Source organism: Macaca nemestrina, chromosome 13 (genome assembly GCF_043159975.1).
Source record: "Macaca nemestrina isolate mMacNem1 chromosome 13, mMacNem.hap1, whole genome shotgun sequence".
NCBI classification, from domain to species: Eukaryota; Metazoa; Chordata; class Mammalia; order Primates; family Cercopithecidae; genus Macaca; species Macaca nemestrina.
The window spans coordinates 96999839-97014891 of record NC_092137.1 but is presented as its reverse complement, the minus strand read 5'-3'; positions in this window follow the sequence as shown (position 1 = coordinate 97014891).

Below are 15053 nucleotides of genomic sequence, written 5' to 3'. Positions count from 1 at the left end.
CCAAAGGAAATATCCTCCGATAACAAAGAGAAAGAAGCTTTCTGAGGAAATTCTTTGTGTTCTGTGAAATCATCTCACAGAGTTACAGCTTTCCCGTCAAGAAGCCTTTCGCTAAGACAGTTCTTGTGGAATTGGCAAAGTGATATTTGGAAGCCCATAGAGGGCTATGGTGAAAAAGGAAATATCCTCCGATGAAATCTGGAAAGAAGCTTTCTGAGAAACTGCTTAGTGTTCTGTTAATTCATCTCACAGAGTTACATCTGTATTTCGTGGATCTCTTTGCTAGCCTTATTTCTGTGGAATCTGAGAACAGATATTTCGGATCCCTTGGAAGACTATAGGGCCAAAGGAAATATCCTCCGATAACAAAGAGAAAGAAGCTTTCTGAGAAACTTCTTTGTGTTCTGTGAAATCATCTCACAGAGTTACAGCTTTCCCCTCAAGAAGCCTTTCGCTAAGACAGTTCTTGTGGAATTGGCAAAGTGATATTTGGAAGCCCATAGAGGGCTATGGTGAAAAAGGAAATATCCTCAGATGAAATGTGGAAAGAAGCTTTCTGAGAAACTGCTTAGTGTTCTGTTAATTCATCTCACAGAGTTACATCTGTATTTCGTGGGTCTCTTTGCTAGCCTTATTTCTGTGGAATCTGAGAACAGATATTTCGGAACCCTTGGAAGACTATAGGGCCAAAGGAAATATCCTCCGATAACAAAGAGAAAGAAGCTTTCTGAGAAACTTCTTTGTGTTCTGTGAAATCATTTCACAGAGTTACAGCTTTCCCCTCAAGAAGCCTTTCGCTAAGACAGTTCTTGTGGAATTGGCAAAGTGATATTTGGAAGCCCATAGAGGGCTATCGTGAAAAAGGAAATATCCTCAGATGAAATCTGGAAAGAAGCTTTCTGAGAAACTGCTTAGTGTTCTGTTAATTCATCTCACAGAGTTACATCTGTATTTCGTGGATCTCTTTGCTAGCCTTATTTCTGTGGAATCTGAGAACAGATATTTCGGATCCCTTGGAAGATTATAGGGCCAAAGGAAATATCCTCCGATAACAAAGAGAAAGAACCTTTTGAGGAAATTCTTTGTGTTCCGTGAAATCATCTCACAGAGTTACAGCATTCCCCTCAAGAAGCCTTTCGCTAAGACAGTTCTTGTGGAATTGGCAAAGTGATATTTGGAAGCCCATAGAGGGCTATGGTGAAAAAGGAAATATCCTCACATGAAATCTGGAAAGAAGCTTTCTGAGAAACTGCTTAGTGTTCTGTTAATTCATCTCACAGAGTTACATCTGTATTTCGTGGATCTCTTTGCTAGCCTTATTTCTGTGGAATCTGAGAACAGATATTTCGGATCCCTTGGAAGACTATAGGGCCAAAGGAAATATCCTCCGATAACCAAGAGAAAGAAACTTTCTGAGAAACTTCTTTGTGTTCTGTGAAATCATCTCACAGAGTTACAGCTTTCCCCTCAAGAAGACTTTCGCTAAGACAGTTCTTGTGGAATTGGCAAAGTGATATTTGGAAGCCCCTAGAGGGCTATGGTGAAAAAGGAAATATCCTCAGATGAAATGTGGAAAGAAGCTTTCTGAGAAACTGCTTAGTGTTCTGTTAATTCATCTCACAGAGTTACATCTGTATTTCGTGGATCTCTTTGCTAGCCTTATTTCTGTGGAATCTGAGAACAGATATTTCGGAACCCTTGGAAGACAATAGGGCCAAAGGAAATATCCTCCGATAACAAAGAGAAAGAAGCTTTCTGAGAAACTTCTTTGTGTTCTGTGAAATCATCTCACAGAGTTACAGCTTTCCCCTCAAGAAGCCTTTCGCTAAGACAGTTCTTGTGGAATTCGCAAAGTGATATTTGGAAGCCCATAGAGGGCTATGGTGAAAAAGGAAATATCCTCAGATGAAATCTGGAAAGAAGCTTTCTGAGAAACTGCTTAGTGTTCTGTTAATTCATCTCACAGAGTTACATCTGTATTTCGTGGATCTCTTTGCTAGCCTTATTTCTGTGGAATCTGAGAAGAGATATTTCGGATCCCTTGGAAGACTATAGGGCCAAAGGAAATATCCTCTGATAACAAAGAGAAAGAAGCTTTCTGAGAAACTTCTTTGTGTTCTGTGAAATCATCTCACAGAGTTACAGCTTTCCCCTCAAGAAGCCTTTCGCTAAGACAGTTCTTGTGGAATTGGCAAAGTGATATTTCGAAGCCCATAGAGGGCTATGGTGAAAAAGGAAATATCCTCAGATGAAATCTGGAAAGAAGCTTTCTGAGAAACTGCTTAGTGTTCTGTTAATTCATCTCACAGACTTACATCTGTATTTCGTGGATCTCTTTGCTAGCCTTTTTTCTGTGGAATCTGAGAACAGATATTTCGGATCCTTTGGAAGACTATAGGGCCAAAGGAAATATCCTCCGATAACAAAGAGAAAGAAGCTTTCTGAGAAACTTCTTTGTGTTCTGTGAAATCATCTCACAGAGTTACAGCTTTCCCCTCAAGAAGCCTTTCCCTAAGACAGTTCTTGTGGAATTGGCAAAGTGATATTTGGAAGCCCATAGAGGGCTATGGTGAAAAAGGAAATATCCTCAGAAGAAATCTGGAAAGAAGCTTTCTGAGAAACTGCTTAGTGTTCTGTTAATTCATCTCACATAGTTATATCTGTATTTCGTGGATCTCTTTGCTAGCCTTATTTCTGTGGAGTCTGAGAACAGATATTTCGGATCCCTTGGAAGACTATAGGGCCAAAGGAAATATCCTCCGATAACAAACAGAAAGAAGCTTTCTGAGAAACTTCTTTGTGTTCTGTGAAATCATCTCACAGAGTTACAGCTTTCCCCTCAAGAAGCCTTTCGCTAAGACAGTTCTTGTGGAATTGGCAAAGTGATATTTGGAAGCCCATAGAGGGCTATGGTGAAAAAGGAAATATCCTCAGATGAAATCTGGAAAGAAGCTTTCTGAGAAACTGCTTAGTGTTCTGTTAATTCATCTCACAGAGTTACATCTGTATTTCGTGGATCTCTTTGCTAGCCTTATTTCTGTGGAATCTGAGAACAGATATTTCGGATCCCTTGGAAGACTATAGGGCCAAAGGAAATATCCTCCGATAACAAAGAGAAAGAAGCTTTCTGAGAAACTTCTTTGTGTTCTGTGAAATCATCTCACAGAGTTACAGCTTTCCCCTCAAGAAGCCTTTCGCTAAGACAGTTCTTGTGGAATTGGCAAAGTGATATTTGGAAGCCCATAGAGGGCTATGGTGAAAAAGGAAATATCCTCAGATGAAATCAGGAAAGAAGCTTTCTGAGAAACTGCTTAGTGTTCTGTTAATTCATCTCACAGAGTTACATCTGTATTTCGTGGATCTCTTTGCTAGCCTTAATTCTGTGGAATCTGAGAACAGATATTTCGGATCCCTTGGAAGACTATAGGGCCAAAGGAAATATCCTGCGATAACAAAGAGAAAGAAGCTTTCTGAGAAACTTCTTTGTGTTCTGTGAAATCATCTCACAGAGTTACAGCTTTCCCCTCAAGAAGCCTTTCGCTAAGACAGTTCTTGTGGAATTCGCAAAGTGATATTTGGAAGCCCATAGAGGGCTATGGTGAAAAAGGAAATATCCTCAGATGAAATCTGGAAAGAAGCTTTCTGAGAAACTGCTTAGTGTTCTGTTAATTCATCTCACAGAGTTACATCTGTATTTCGTGGATCTCTTTGCTAGCCTTATTTCTGTGGAATCTGAGAACAGATATTTCGGATCCCTTGGAAGACTATAGGGCCAAAGGAAATATCCTCTGATAACAAAGAGAAAGAAGCTTTCTGAGAAACTTCTTTGTGTTCTGTGAAATCATCTCACAGAGTTACAGCATTCCCCTCAAGAAGCCTTTCGCTAAGACAGTTCTTGTGGAGTTGGCAAAGTGATATTTGGAAGCCCATAGAGGACTATGGTGAAAAAGGAAATATCCTCCGTTGAAATGTGGAAAGAAGCTTTCTGAGAAACTGCTTAGTGTTCTGTTAATTCATCTCACTGAGTTACATCTGTATTTCGTGGATCTCTTTGCTTGCCTTATTTCTGTGGAATCTGAGAACAGATATTTCGGATCCCTTGGAAGACTATAGGGCCAAAGGAAATATCCTCCGATAACAAAGAGAAAGAAGCTTTCTGAGAAACTTCTTTGTGTTCTGTGAAATCATCTCACAGAGTTACAGCTTTCCCCTCAAGAAGCCTTTCGCTAAGACAGTTCTTGTGGAATTGGCAAAGTGATATTTGGAAGCCCGTAGAGGGCTATGGTGAAAAAGGAAATATCCTCAGATGAAATCTGGAAAGAAGCTTTCTGAGAAACTGCTTAGTGTTCTGTTAATTCATCTCACAGAGTTACATCTGTATTTCGTGGATCTCTTTGCTAGCCTTATTTCTGTGGAATCTGAGAACAGATATTTCGGATCCCTTGGAAGACTATAGGGCCAAAGGAAATATCCTCCGATAACAAAGAGAAAGAAGCTTTCTGAGAAACTTCTTTGTGTTCTGTGAAATCATCTCACAGAGTTACAGCTTTCCCCTCAAGAAGCCTTTCTCTAAGACACTTCTTGTGGAATTGGCAAAGTGATATTTGGAAGCCCATGGAGGACTATGGTGAAAAAGGAAATATCCTCCGTTGAAATGTGGAAAGAAGCTTTCTGAGAAACTGCTTAGTGTTCTGTTAATTCATCTCACTGAGTTACATCTGTATTTCGTGGATCTCTTTGCTTGCCTTATTTCTGTGGAATCTGAGAACCGATATTTCGGATCCCTTGGAAGACTATTGGGCCAAATGAAATATCCTCGGATAACAAAGAGAAAGAAGCTTTCTGAGGAAATTCTTTGTGTTCTATGAAATCATCTCACAGAGTTACAACATTTCCCTCAAGAAGCCTTTCGCTAAGCCAGTTCTTGTGGAATTGGCAAAGTGATATTTGGAAGCCCATAGAGTGCTATGGTGAAAAAGGAAATATCCTCACATGAAATCTGGAAAGAAGCTTTCTGAGAAACTGCTTAGTGTTCTGTTAATTCACCTCACAGAGTTACATCTGTATTTCGTGGATCTCTTTGCTAGCCTTATTTCTGTGGAATCTGAGAACAGATATTTCGGATCCCTTGGAAGACTATAGGGCCAAAGGAAATATCCTCCGATAACAAAGAGAAAGAAGCTTTCTGAGAAACTTCTTTGTGTTCTGTGAAATCATCTCACAGAGTTACAGCTTTCCCCTCAAGAAGCCTTTCGCTAAGACAGTTCTTGTGGAATTGGCAAAGTGATATTTGGAAGCCCATAGAGGGCTATGGTGAAAAAGGAAATATCCTCAGATGAAATCTGGAAAGAAGCTTTCTGAGAAACTGCTTAGTGTTCTGTTAATTCATCTCACAGAGTTACATCTGTATTTCGTGGATCTCTTTGCTAGCCTTATTTCTGTGGAATCTGAGAACAGATATTTCGGATCCCTTGGAAGACTATAGGGCCAAAGGAAATATCCTCCGATAACAAAGAGAAAGAAGCTTTCTGAGAAACTTCTTTGTGTTCTGTGAAATCATCTCACAGAGTTACAGCTTTCCCCTCAAGAAGCCTTTCGCTAAGACAGTTCTTGTGGAATTGGCAAAGTGATATTTGGAAGCCCATAGAGGGCTATGGTGAAAAAGGAAATATCCTCAGATGAAATCTGGAAAGAAGCTTTCTGAGAAACTGCTTAGTGTTCTGTTAATTCATCTCACAGAGTTACATCTGTATTTCGTGGATCTCTTTGCTAGCCTTATTTCTGTGGAATCTGAGAACAGATATTTCGGATCCCTTGGAAGACTATAGGGCCAAAGGAAATATCCTCCGATAACAAAGAGAAAGAAGCTTTCTGAGAAACTTCTTTGTGTTCTGTGAAATCATTTCACAGAGTTACAGCTTTCACCTCAGGAAGCCTTTCGCTAAGACAGTTCTTGTGGAATTGGCAAAGTGATATTTGGAAGCCCATAGAGGGCTATGGTGAAAAAGGAAATATCCTCAGATGAAATCTGGAAAGAAGCTTTCTGAGAAACTGCTTAGTGTTCTGTTAATTCATCTCACAGAGTTACATCTGTATTTCGTGGATCTCTTTGCTAGCCTTATTTCTGTGGAATCTGAGAACAGATATTTCGGATCCCTTGGAAGAATATAGGGCCAAAGGAAATATCCTGCGATAACAAAGAGAAAGAAGCTTTCTGAGAAACTTCTTTGTGTTCTGTGAAATCATCTCACAGAGTTACAGCTTTCCCCTCAAGAAGCCTTTCGCTAAGACAGTTCTTGTGGAATTGGCAAAGTGATATTTGGAAGCCCATAGAGGGCTATGGTGAAAAAGGAAATATCCTCAGATGAAATCTGGAAAGAAGCTTTCTGAGAAACTGCTTAGTGTTCTGTTAATTCATCTCACAGAGTTACATCTGTATTTCGTGGATCTCTTTGCTAGCCTTATTTCTGTGGAATCTGAGAACAGATATTTCGGATCCCTTGGAAGACTATAGGGCCAAAGGAAATATCCTCTGATAACAAAGAGAAAGAAGCTTTCTGAGAAACTTCTTTGTGTTCTGTGAAATCATCTCACAGAGTTACAGCTTTCCCCTCAAGAAGCCTTTCGCTAAGACAGTTCTTGTGGAATTGGCAAAGTGATATTTGGAAGCCCATAGAGGACTATGGTGAAAAAGGAAATATCCTCCGTTGAAATGTGGAAAGAAGCTTTCTGAGAAACTGCTTAGTGTTCTGTTAATTCATCTCACTGAGTTACATCTGTATTTCGTGGATCTCTTTGCTTGCCTTATTTCTGTGGAATCTGATAACAGATATTTCGGATCCCTTGGAAGACTATAGGGCCAAATGAAATATCCTCGGATAACAAAGAGAAAGAAGCTTTCTGAGGAAATTCTTTGTGTTCTGTGAAATCATCTCACAGAGTTACAGCTTTCCCCTCAAGAAGCCTTTCGCTAAGACAGTTCTTGTGGAATTGGCAAAGTGATATTTGGAAGCCCAAAGAGGGCTCTGGTGAAAAAGGAAATATCCTCAGATGAAATCTGGAAAGAATCTTTCTGAGAAACTGCTTTGTGTTCTGTTAATTCATCTCACATAGTTATATCTGTATTTCGTGGATCTCTTTGCTAGGCTTATTTCTGTGGAGTCTGAGAACAGATATTTCGGATCCCTTGGAAGACTATAGGGCCAAGGGAAATATCCTCCGATAACAAAGAGAAAGAAGCTTTCTGAGAAACTTCTTTGTGTTCTGTGAAATCATCTCACAGAGTTACAGCTTTCCCGTCAAGAAGCCTTTCGCTAAGACAGTTCTTGTGGAATTGGCAAAGTGATATTTGGAAGCCCTTAGAGGGCTATGGTGAAAAAGGAAATATCCTCAGATGAAATCTGGAAAGAAGCTTTTTGAGAAACTGCTTAGTGTTCTGTTAATTCATCTCACAGAGTTACATCTGTATTTCGTGGATCTCTTTGCTAGCCTTATTTCTGTGGAATCTGAGAACAGATATTTCGGATCCCTTGGAAGACTATAGGGCCAAAGGAAATATCCTCCGATAACAAAGAGAAAGAAGCTTTCTGAGAAACTTCTTTGTGTTCTGTGAAATCATCTCACAGAGTTACAGCTTTCCCCTCAAGAAGCCTTTCGCTAAGACAGTTCTTGTGGAATTGGCAAAGTGATATTTGGAAGCCCATAGAGGGCTATGGTGAAAAAGGAAATATCCTCAGATGAAATCTTGAAAGAAGCTTTCTGAGAAACTGCTTAGTGTTCTGTAAATTCATCTCACAGAGTTACATCTGTATTTCGTGGATCTCTTTGCTAGCCTTATTTCTGTGGAATCTGAGAACAGATATTTCGGATCCCTTGGAAGACTATAGGGTCAAAGGAAATATCCTCCGATAACAAAGAGAAAGAAGCTTTCTGAGAAACTTCTTTGTGTTCTGTGAAATCATCTCACAGAGTTACAGCTTTCCCCTCAAGAAGCCTTTCGCTAAGACAGTTCTTGTGGAATTGGCAAAGTGATATTTGGAAGCCCATAGAGGACTATGGTGAAAAAGGAAATATCCTCCGTTGAAATGTGGAAAGAAGCTTTCTGAGAAACTGCTTAGTGTTCTGTTAATTCATCTCACAGAGTTACATCTGTATTTCGTGGATCTCTTTGCTTGCCTTATTTCTGTGGAATCTGAGAACAGATATTTCGGATCCCTTGGAAGACTATAGGGCCAAATGAAATATCCTCGGATAACAAAGAGAAAGAAGCTTTCTGAGGAAATTCTTTGTGTTCTGTGAAATCATCTCACAGAGTTACAGCTTTCCCCTCAAGAAGCCTTTCGCTAAGACAGTTCTTGTGGAATTGGCAAAGTGATATTTGGAACCCCTTAGAGGGCTATGGTGAAAAAGGAAATATCCTCAGATGAAATCTTGAAAGAAGCTTTCTGAGAAACTGCTTAGTGTTCTGTTAATTCATCTCACAGAGTTTCATCTGTATTTCGTGGATCTCTTTGCTTGCCTTATTTCTGTGGAATCTGAGAACAGATATTTCGGATCCCTTGGAAGACTATAGGGTCAAAGGAAATATCCTCCGATAACAAAGAGAAAGAAGCTTTCTGAGAAACTTCTTTGTGTTCTGTGAAATCATCTCACAGAGTTACAGCTTTCCCCTCAAGAAGCCTTTCGCTAAGACAGTTCTTGTGGAATTGGCAAAGTGATATTTGGAAGCCCATAGAGGGCTATGGTGAAAAAGGAAATATCCTCAGATGAAATCTTGAAAGAAGCTTTCTGAGAAACTGCTTAGTGTTCTGTAAATTCATCTCACAGAGTTACATCTGTATTTCGTGGATCTCTTTGCTAGCCTTATTTCTGTGGAATCTGAGAACAGATATTTCGGATCCCTTGGAAGACTATAGGGTCAAAGGAAATATCCTCCGATAACAAAGAGAAAGAAGCTTTCTGAGAAACTTCTTTGTGTTCTGTGAAATCATCTCACAGAGTTACAGCTTTCCCCTCAAGAAGCCTTTCGCTAAGACAGTTCTTGTGGAATTGGCAAAGTGATATTTGGAAGCCCATAGAGGGCTATGGTGAAAAAGGAAATATCCTCAGATGAAATCTGGAAAGAAGCTTTCTGAGAAACTGCTTAGTGTTCTGTTAATTCATCTCACGGAGTTACATCTGTATTTCGTGGATCTCTTTGCTAGCCTTATTTCTGTGGAATCTGAGAACAGATATTTCGGATCCCTTGGAAGACTATAGGGCCAAAGGAAATATCCTCCGATAACAAAGAGAAAGAAGCTTTCTGAGAAACTTCTTTGTGTTCTGTGAAATCATCTCACAGAGTTACAGCTTTCCCCTCAAGAAGCCTTTCGCTAAGACAGTTCTTGTGGAATTGGCAAAGTGATATTTGGAAGCCCATAGAGGACTATGGTGAAAAAGGAAATATCCTCCGTTGAAATGTGGAAAGAAGCTTTCTGAGAAACTGCTTAGTGTTCTGTTAATTCATCTCACAGAGTTACATCTGTATTTCGTGGATCTCTTTGCTTGCCTTATTTCTGTGGAATCTGAGAACAGATATTTCGGATCCCTTGGAAGACTATAGGGCCAAATGAAATATCCTCGGATAACAAAGAGAAAGAAGCTTTCTGAGGAAATTCTTTGTGTTCTGTGAAATCATCTCACAGAGTTACAGCTTTCCCCTCAAGAAGCCTTTCGCTAAGACAGTTCTTGTGGAATTGGCAAAGTGATATTTGGAACCCCTTAGAGGGCTATGGTGAAAAAGGAAATATCCTCAGATGAAATCTTGAAAGAAGCTTTCTGAGAAACTGCTTAGTGTTCTGTTAATTCATCTCACAGAGTTTCATCTGTATTTCGTGGATCTCTTTGCTTGCCTTATTTCTGTGGAATCTGAGAACAGATATTTCGGATCCCTTGGAAGACTATAGGGTCAAAGGAAATATCCTCCGATAACAAAGAGAAAGAAGCTTTCTGAGAAACTTCTTTGTGTTCTGTGAAATCATCTCACAAAGTTACAGCTTTCCCCTCAAGAAGCCTTTCGCTAAGACAGTTCTTGTGGAATTGGCAAAGTGATATTTGGAAGCCCATAGAGGGCTATGGTGAAAAAGGAAATATCCTCAGATGAAATCTGGAAAGAAGCTTTCTGAGAAACTGCTTAGTGTTCTGTTAATTCATCTCACAGAGTTACATCTGTATTTCGTGGATCTCTTTGCTAGCCTTATTTCTGTGGAATCTGAGAACAGATATTTCGGATCCCTTGGAAGACTATAGGGTCAAAGGAAATATCCTCCGATAACAAAGAGAAAGAAGCTTTCTGAGAAACTTCTTTGTGTTCTGTGAAATCATCTCACAGAGTTACAGCTTTCCCCTCAAGAAGCCTTTCGCTAAGACAGTTCTTGTGGAATTGGCAAAGTGATATTTGGAAGCCCATAGAGGGCTATGGTGAAAAAGGAAATATCCTCAGATGAAATCTGGAAAGAAGCTTTCTGAGAAACTGCTTAGTGTTCTGTTAATTCATCTCACGGAGTTACATCTGTATTTCGTGGATCTCTTTGCTAGCCTTATTTCTGTGGAATCTGAGAACAGATATTTCGGATCCCTTGGAAGACTCTAGGGCCAAAGGAAATATCCTCCGATAACAAAGAGAAAGAAGCTTTCTGAGAAACTTCTTTGTGTTCTGTGAAATCATCTCACAGAGTTACAGCTTTCCCCTCAAGAAGCCTTTCGCTAAGACAGTTCTTGTGGAATTGGCAAAGTGATATTTGGAAGCCCATAGAGGACTATGGTGAAAAAGGAAATATCCTCCGTTGAAATGTGGAAAGAAGCTTTCTGAGAAACTGCTTAGTGTTCTGTTAATTCATCTCACAGAGTTACATCTGTATTTCGTGGATCTCTTTGCTTGCCTTATTTCTGTGGAATCTGAGAACAGATATTTCGGATCCCTTGGAAGACTATAGGGCCAAATGAAATATCCTCGGATAACAAAGAGAAAGAAGCTTTCTGAGGAAATTCTTTGTGTTCTGTGAAATCATCTCACAGAGTTACAGCTTTCCCCTCAAGAAGCCTTTCGCTAAGACAGTTCTTGTGGAATTGGCAAAGTGATATTTGGAAGCCCATAGAGGGCTATGGTGAAAAAGGAAATATCCTCAGATGAAATCTTGAAAGAAGCTTTCTGAGAAACTGCTTAGTGTTCTGTAAATTCATCTCACAGAGTTACATCTGTATTTCGTGGATCTCTTTGCTAGCCTTATTTCTGTGGAATCTGAGAACAGATATTTCGGATCCCTTGGAAGACTATAGGGTCAAAGGAAATATCCTCCGATAACAAAGAGAAAGAAGCTTTCTGAGAAACTTCTTTGTGTTCTGTGAAATCATCTCACAGAGTTACAGCTTTCCCCTCAAGAAGCCTTTCGCTAAGACAGTTCTTGTGGAATTGGCAAAGTGATATTTGGAAGCCCATAGAGGGCTATGGTGAAAAAGGAAATATCCTCAGATGAAATCTGGAAAGAAGCTTTCTGAGAAACTGCTTAGTGTTCTGTTAATTCATCTCACGGAGTTACATCTGTATTTCGTGGATCTCTTTGCTAGCCTTATTTCTGTGGAATCTGAGAACAGATATTTCGGATCCCTTGGAAGACTATAGGGCCAAAGGAAATATCCTCCGATAACAAAGAGAAAGAAGCTTTCTGAGAAACTTCTTTGTGTTCTGTGAAATCATCTCACAGAGTTACAGCTTTCCCCTCAAGAAGCCTTTCGCTAAGACAGTTCTTGTGGAATTGGCAAAGTGATATTTGGAAGCCCATAGAGGACTATGGTGAAAAAGGAAATATCCTCCGTTGAAATGTGGAAAGAAGCTTTCTGAGAAACTGCTTAGTGTTCTGTTAATTCATCTCACAGAGTTACATCTGTATTTCGTGGATCTCTTTGCTTGCCTTATTTCTGTGGAATCTGAGAACAGATATTTCGGATCCCTTGGAAGACTATAGGGCCAAATGAAATATCCTCGGATAACAAAGAGAAAGAAGCTTTCTGAGGAAATTCTTTGTGTTCTGTGAAATCATCTCACAGAGTTACAGCTTTCCCCTCAAGAAGCCTTTCGCTAAGACAGTTCTTGTGGAATTGGCAAAGTGATATTTGGAACCCCTTAGAGGGCTATGGTGAAAAAGGAAATATCCTCAGATGAAATCTTGAAAGAAGCTTTCTGAGAAACTGCTTAGTGTTCTGTTAATTCATCTCACAGAGTTTCATCTGTATTTCGTGGATCTCTTTGCTTGCCTTATTTCTGTGGAATCTGAGAACAGATATTTCGGATCCCTTGGAAGACTATAGGGTCAAAGGAAATATCCTCCGATAACAAAGAGAAAGAAGCTTTCTGAGAAACTTCTTTGTGTTCTGTGAAATCATCTCACAAAGTTACAGCTTTCCCCTCAAGAAGCCTTTCGCTAAGACAGTTCTTGTGGAATTGGCAAAGTGATATTTGGAAGCCCATAGAGGGCTATGGTGAAAAAGGAAATATCCTCAGATGAAATCTGGAAAGAAGCTTTCTGAGAAACTGCTTAGTGTTCTGTTAATTCATCTCACAGAGTTACATCTGTATTTCGTGGATCTCTTTGCTAGCCTTATTTCTGTGGAATCTGAGAACAGATATTTCGGATCCCTTGGAAGACTATAGGGTCAAAGGAAATATCCTCCGATAACAAAGAGAAAGAAGCTTTCTGAGAAACTTCTTTGTGTTCTGTGAAATCATCTCACAGAGTTACAGCTTTCCCCTCAAGAAGCCTTTCGCTAAGACAGTTCTTGTGGAATTGGCAAAGTGATATTTGGAAGCCCATAGAGGGCTATGGTGAAAAAGGAAATATCCTCAGATGAAATCTGGAAAGAAGCTTTCTGAGAAACTGCTTAGTGTTCTGTTAATTCATCTCACGGAGTTACATCTGTATTTCGTGGATCTCTTTGCTAGCCTTATTTCTGTGGAATCTGAGAACAGATATTTCGGATCCCTTGGAAGACTCTAGGGCCAAAGGAAATATCCTCCGATAACAAAGAGAAAGAAGCTTTCTGAGAAACTTCTTTGTGTTCTGTGAAATCATCTCACAGAGTTACAGCTTTCCCCTCAAGAAGCCTTTCGCTAAGACAGTTCTTGTGGAATTGGCAAAGTGATATTTGGAAGCCCATAGAGGACTATGGTGAAAAAGGAAATATCCTCCGTTGAAATGTGGAAAGAAGCTTTCTGAGAAACTGCTTAGTGTTCTGTTAATTCATCTCACAGAGTTACATCTGTATTTCGTGGATCTCTTTGCTTGCCTTATTTCTGTGGAATCTGAGAACAGATATTTCGGATCCCTTGGAAGACTATAGGGCCAAATGAAATATCCTCGGATAACAAAGAGAAAGAAGCTTTCTGAGGAAATTCTTTGTGTTCTGTGAAATCATCTCACAGAGTTACAGCTTTCCCCTCAAGAAGCCTTTCGCTAAGACAGTTCTTGTGGAATTGGCAAAGTGATATTTGGAACCCCTTAGAGGGCTATGGTGAAAAAGGAAATATCCTCAGATGAAATCTTGAAAGAAGCTTTCTGAGAAACTGCTTAGTGTTCTGTTAATTCATCTCACAGAGTTTCATCTGTATTTCGTGGATCTCTTTGCTTGCCTTATTTCTGTGGAATCTGAGAACAGATATTTCGGATCCCTTGGAAGACTATAGGGTCAAAGGAAATATCCTCCGATAACAAAGAGAAAGAAGCTTTCTGAGAAACTTCTTTGTGTTCTGTGAAATCATCTCACAGAGTTACAGCTTTCCCCTCAAGAAGCCTTTCGCTAAGACAGTTCTTGTGGAATTGGCAAAGTGATATTTGGAAGCCCATAGAGGGCTATGGTGAAAAAGGAAATATCCTCAGATGAAATCTTGAAAGAAGCTTTCTGAGAAACTGCTTAGTGTTCTGTAAATTCATCTCACAGAGTTACATCTGTATTTCGTGGATCTCTTTGCTAGCCTTATTTCTGTGGAATCTGAGAACAGATATTTCGGATCCCTTGGAAGACTATAGGGTCAAAGGAAATATCCTCCGATAACAAAGAGAAAGAAGCTTTCTGAGAAACTTCTTTGTGTTCTGTGAAATCATCTCACAGAGTTACAGCTTTCCCCTCAAGAAGCCTTTCGCTAAGACAGTTCTTGTGGAATTGGCAAAGTGATATTTGGAAGCCCATAGAGGGCTATGGTGAAAAAGGAAATATCCTCAGATGAAATCTGGAAAGAAGCTTTCTGAGAAACTGCTTAGTGTTCTGTTAATTCATCTCACGGAGTTACATCTGTATTTCGTGGATCTCTTTGCTAGCCTTATTTCTGTGGAATCTGAGAACAGATATTTCGGATCCCTTGGAAGACTATAGGGCCAAAGGAAATATCCTCCGATAACAAAGAGAAAGAAGCTTTCTGAGAAACTTCTTTGTGTTCTGTGAAATCATCTCACAGAGTTACAGCTTTCCCCTCAAGAAGCCTTTCGCTAAGACAGTTCTTGTGGAATTGGCAAAGTGATATTTGGAAGCCCATAGAGGACTATGGTGAAAAAGGAAATATCCTCCGTTGAAATGTGGAAAGAAGCTTTCTGAGAAACTGCTTAGTGTTCTGTTAATTCATCTCACAGAGTTACATCTGTATTTCGTGGATCTCTTTGCTTGCCTTATTTCTGTGGAATCTGAGAACAGATATTTCGGATCCCTTGGAAGACTATAGGGCCAAATGAAATATCCTCGGATAACAAAGAGAAAGAAGCTTTCTGAGGAAATTCTTTGTGTTCTGTGAAATCATCTCACAGAGTTACAGCTTTCCCCTCAAGAAGCCTTTCGCTAAGACAGTTCTTGTGGAATTGGCAAAGTGATATTTGGAACCCCTTAGAGGGCTATGGTGAAAAAGGAAATATCCTCAGATGAAATCTTGAAAGAAGCTTTCTGAGAAACTGCTTAGTGTTCTGTTAATTCATCTCACAGAGTTTCATCTGTATTTCGTGGATCTCTTTGCTTGCCTTATTTCTGTGGAATCT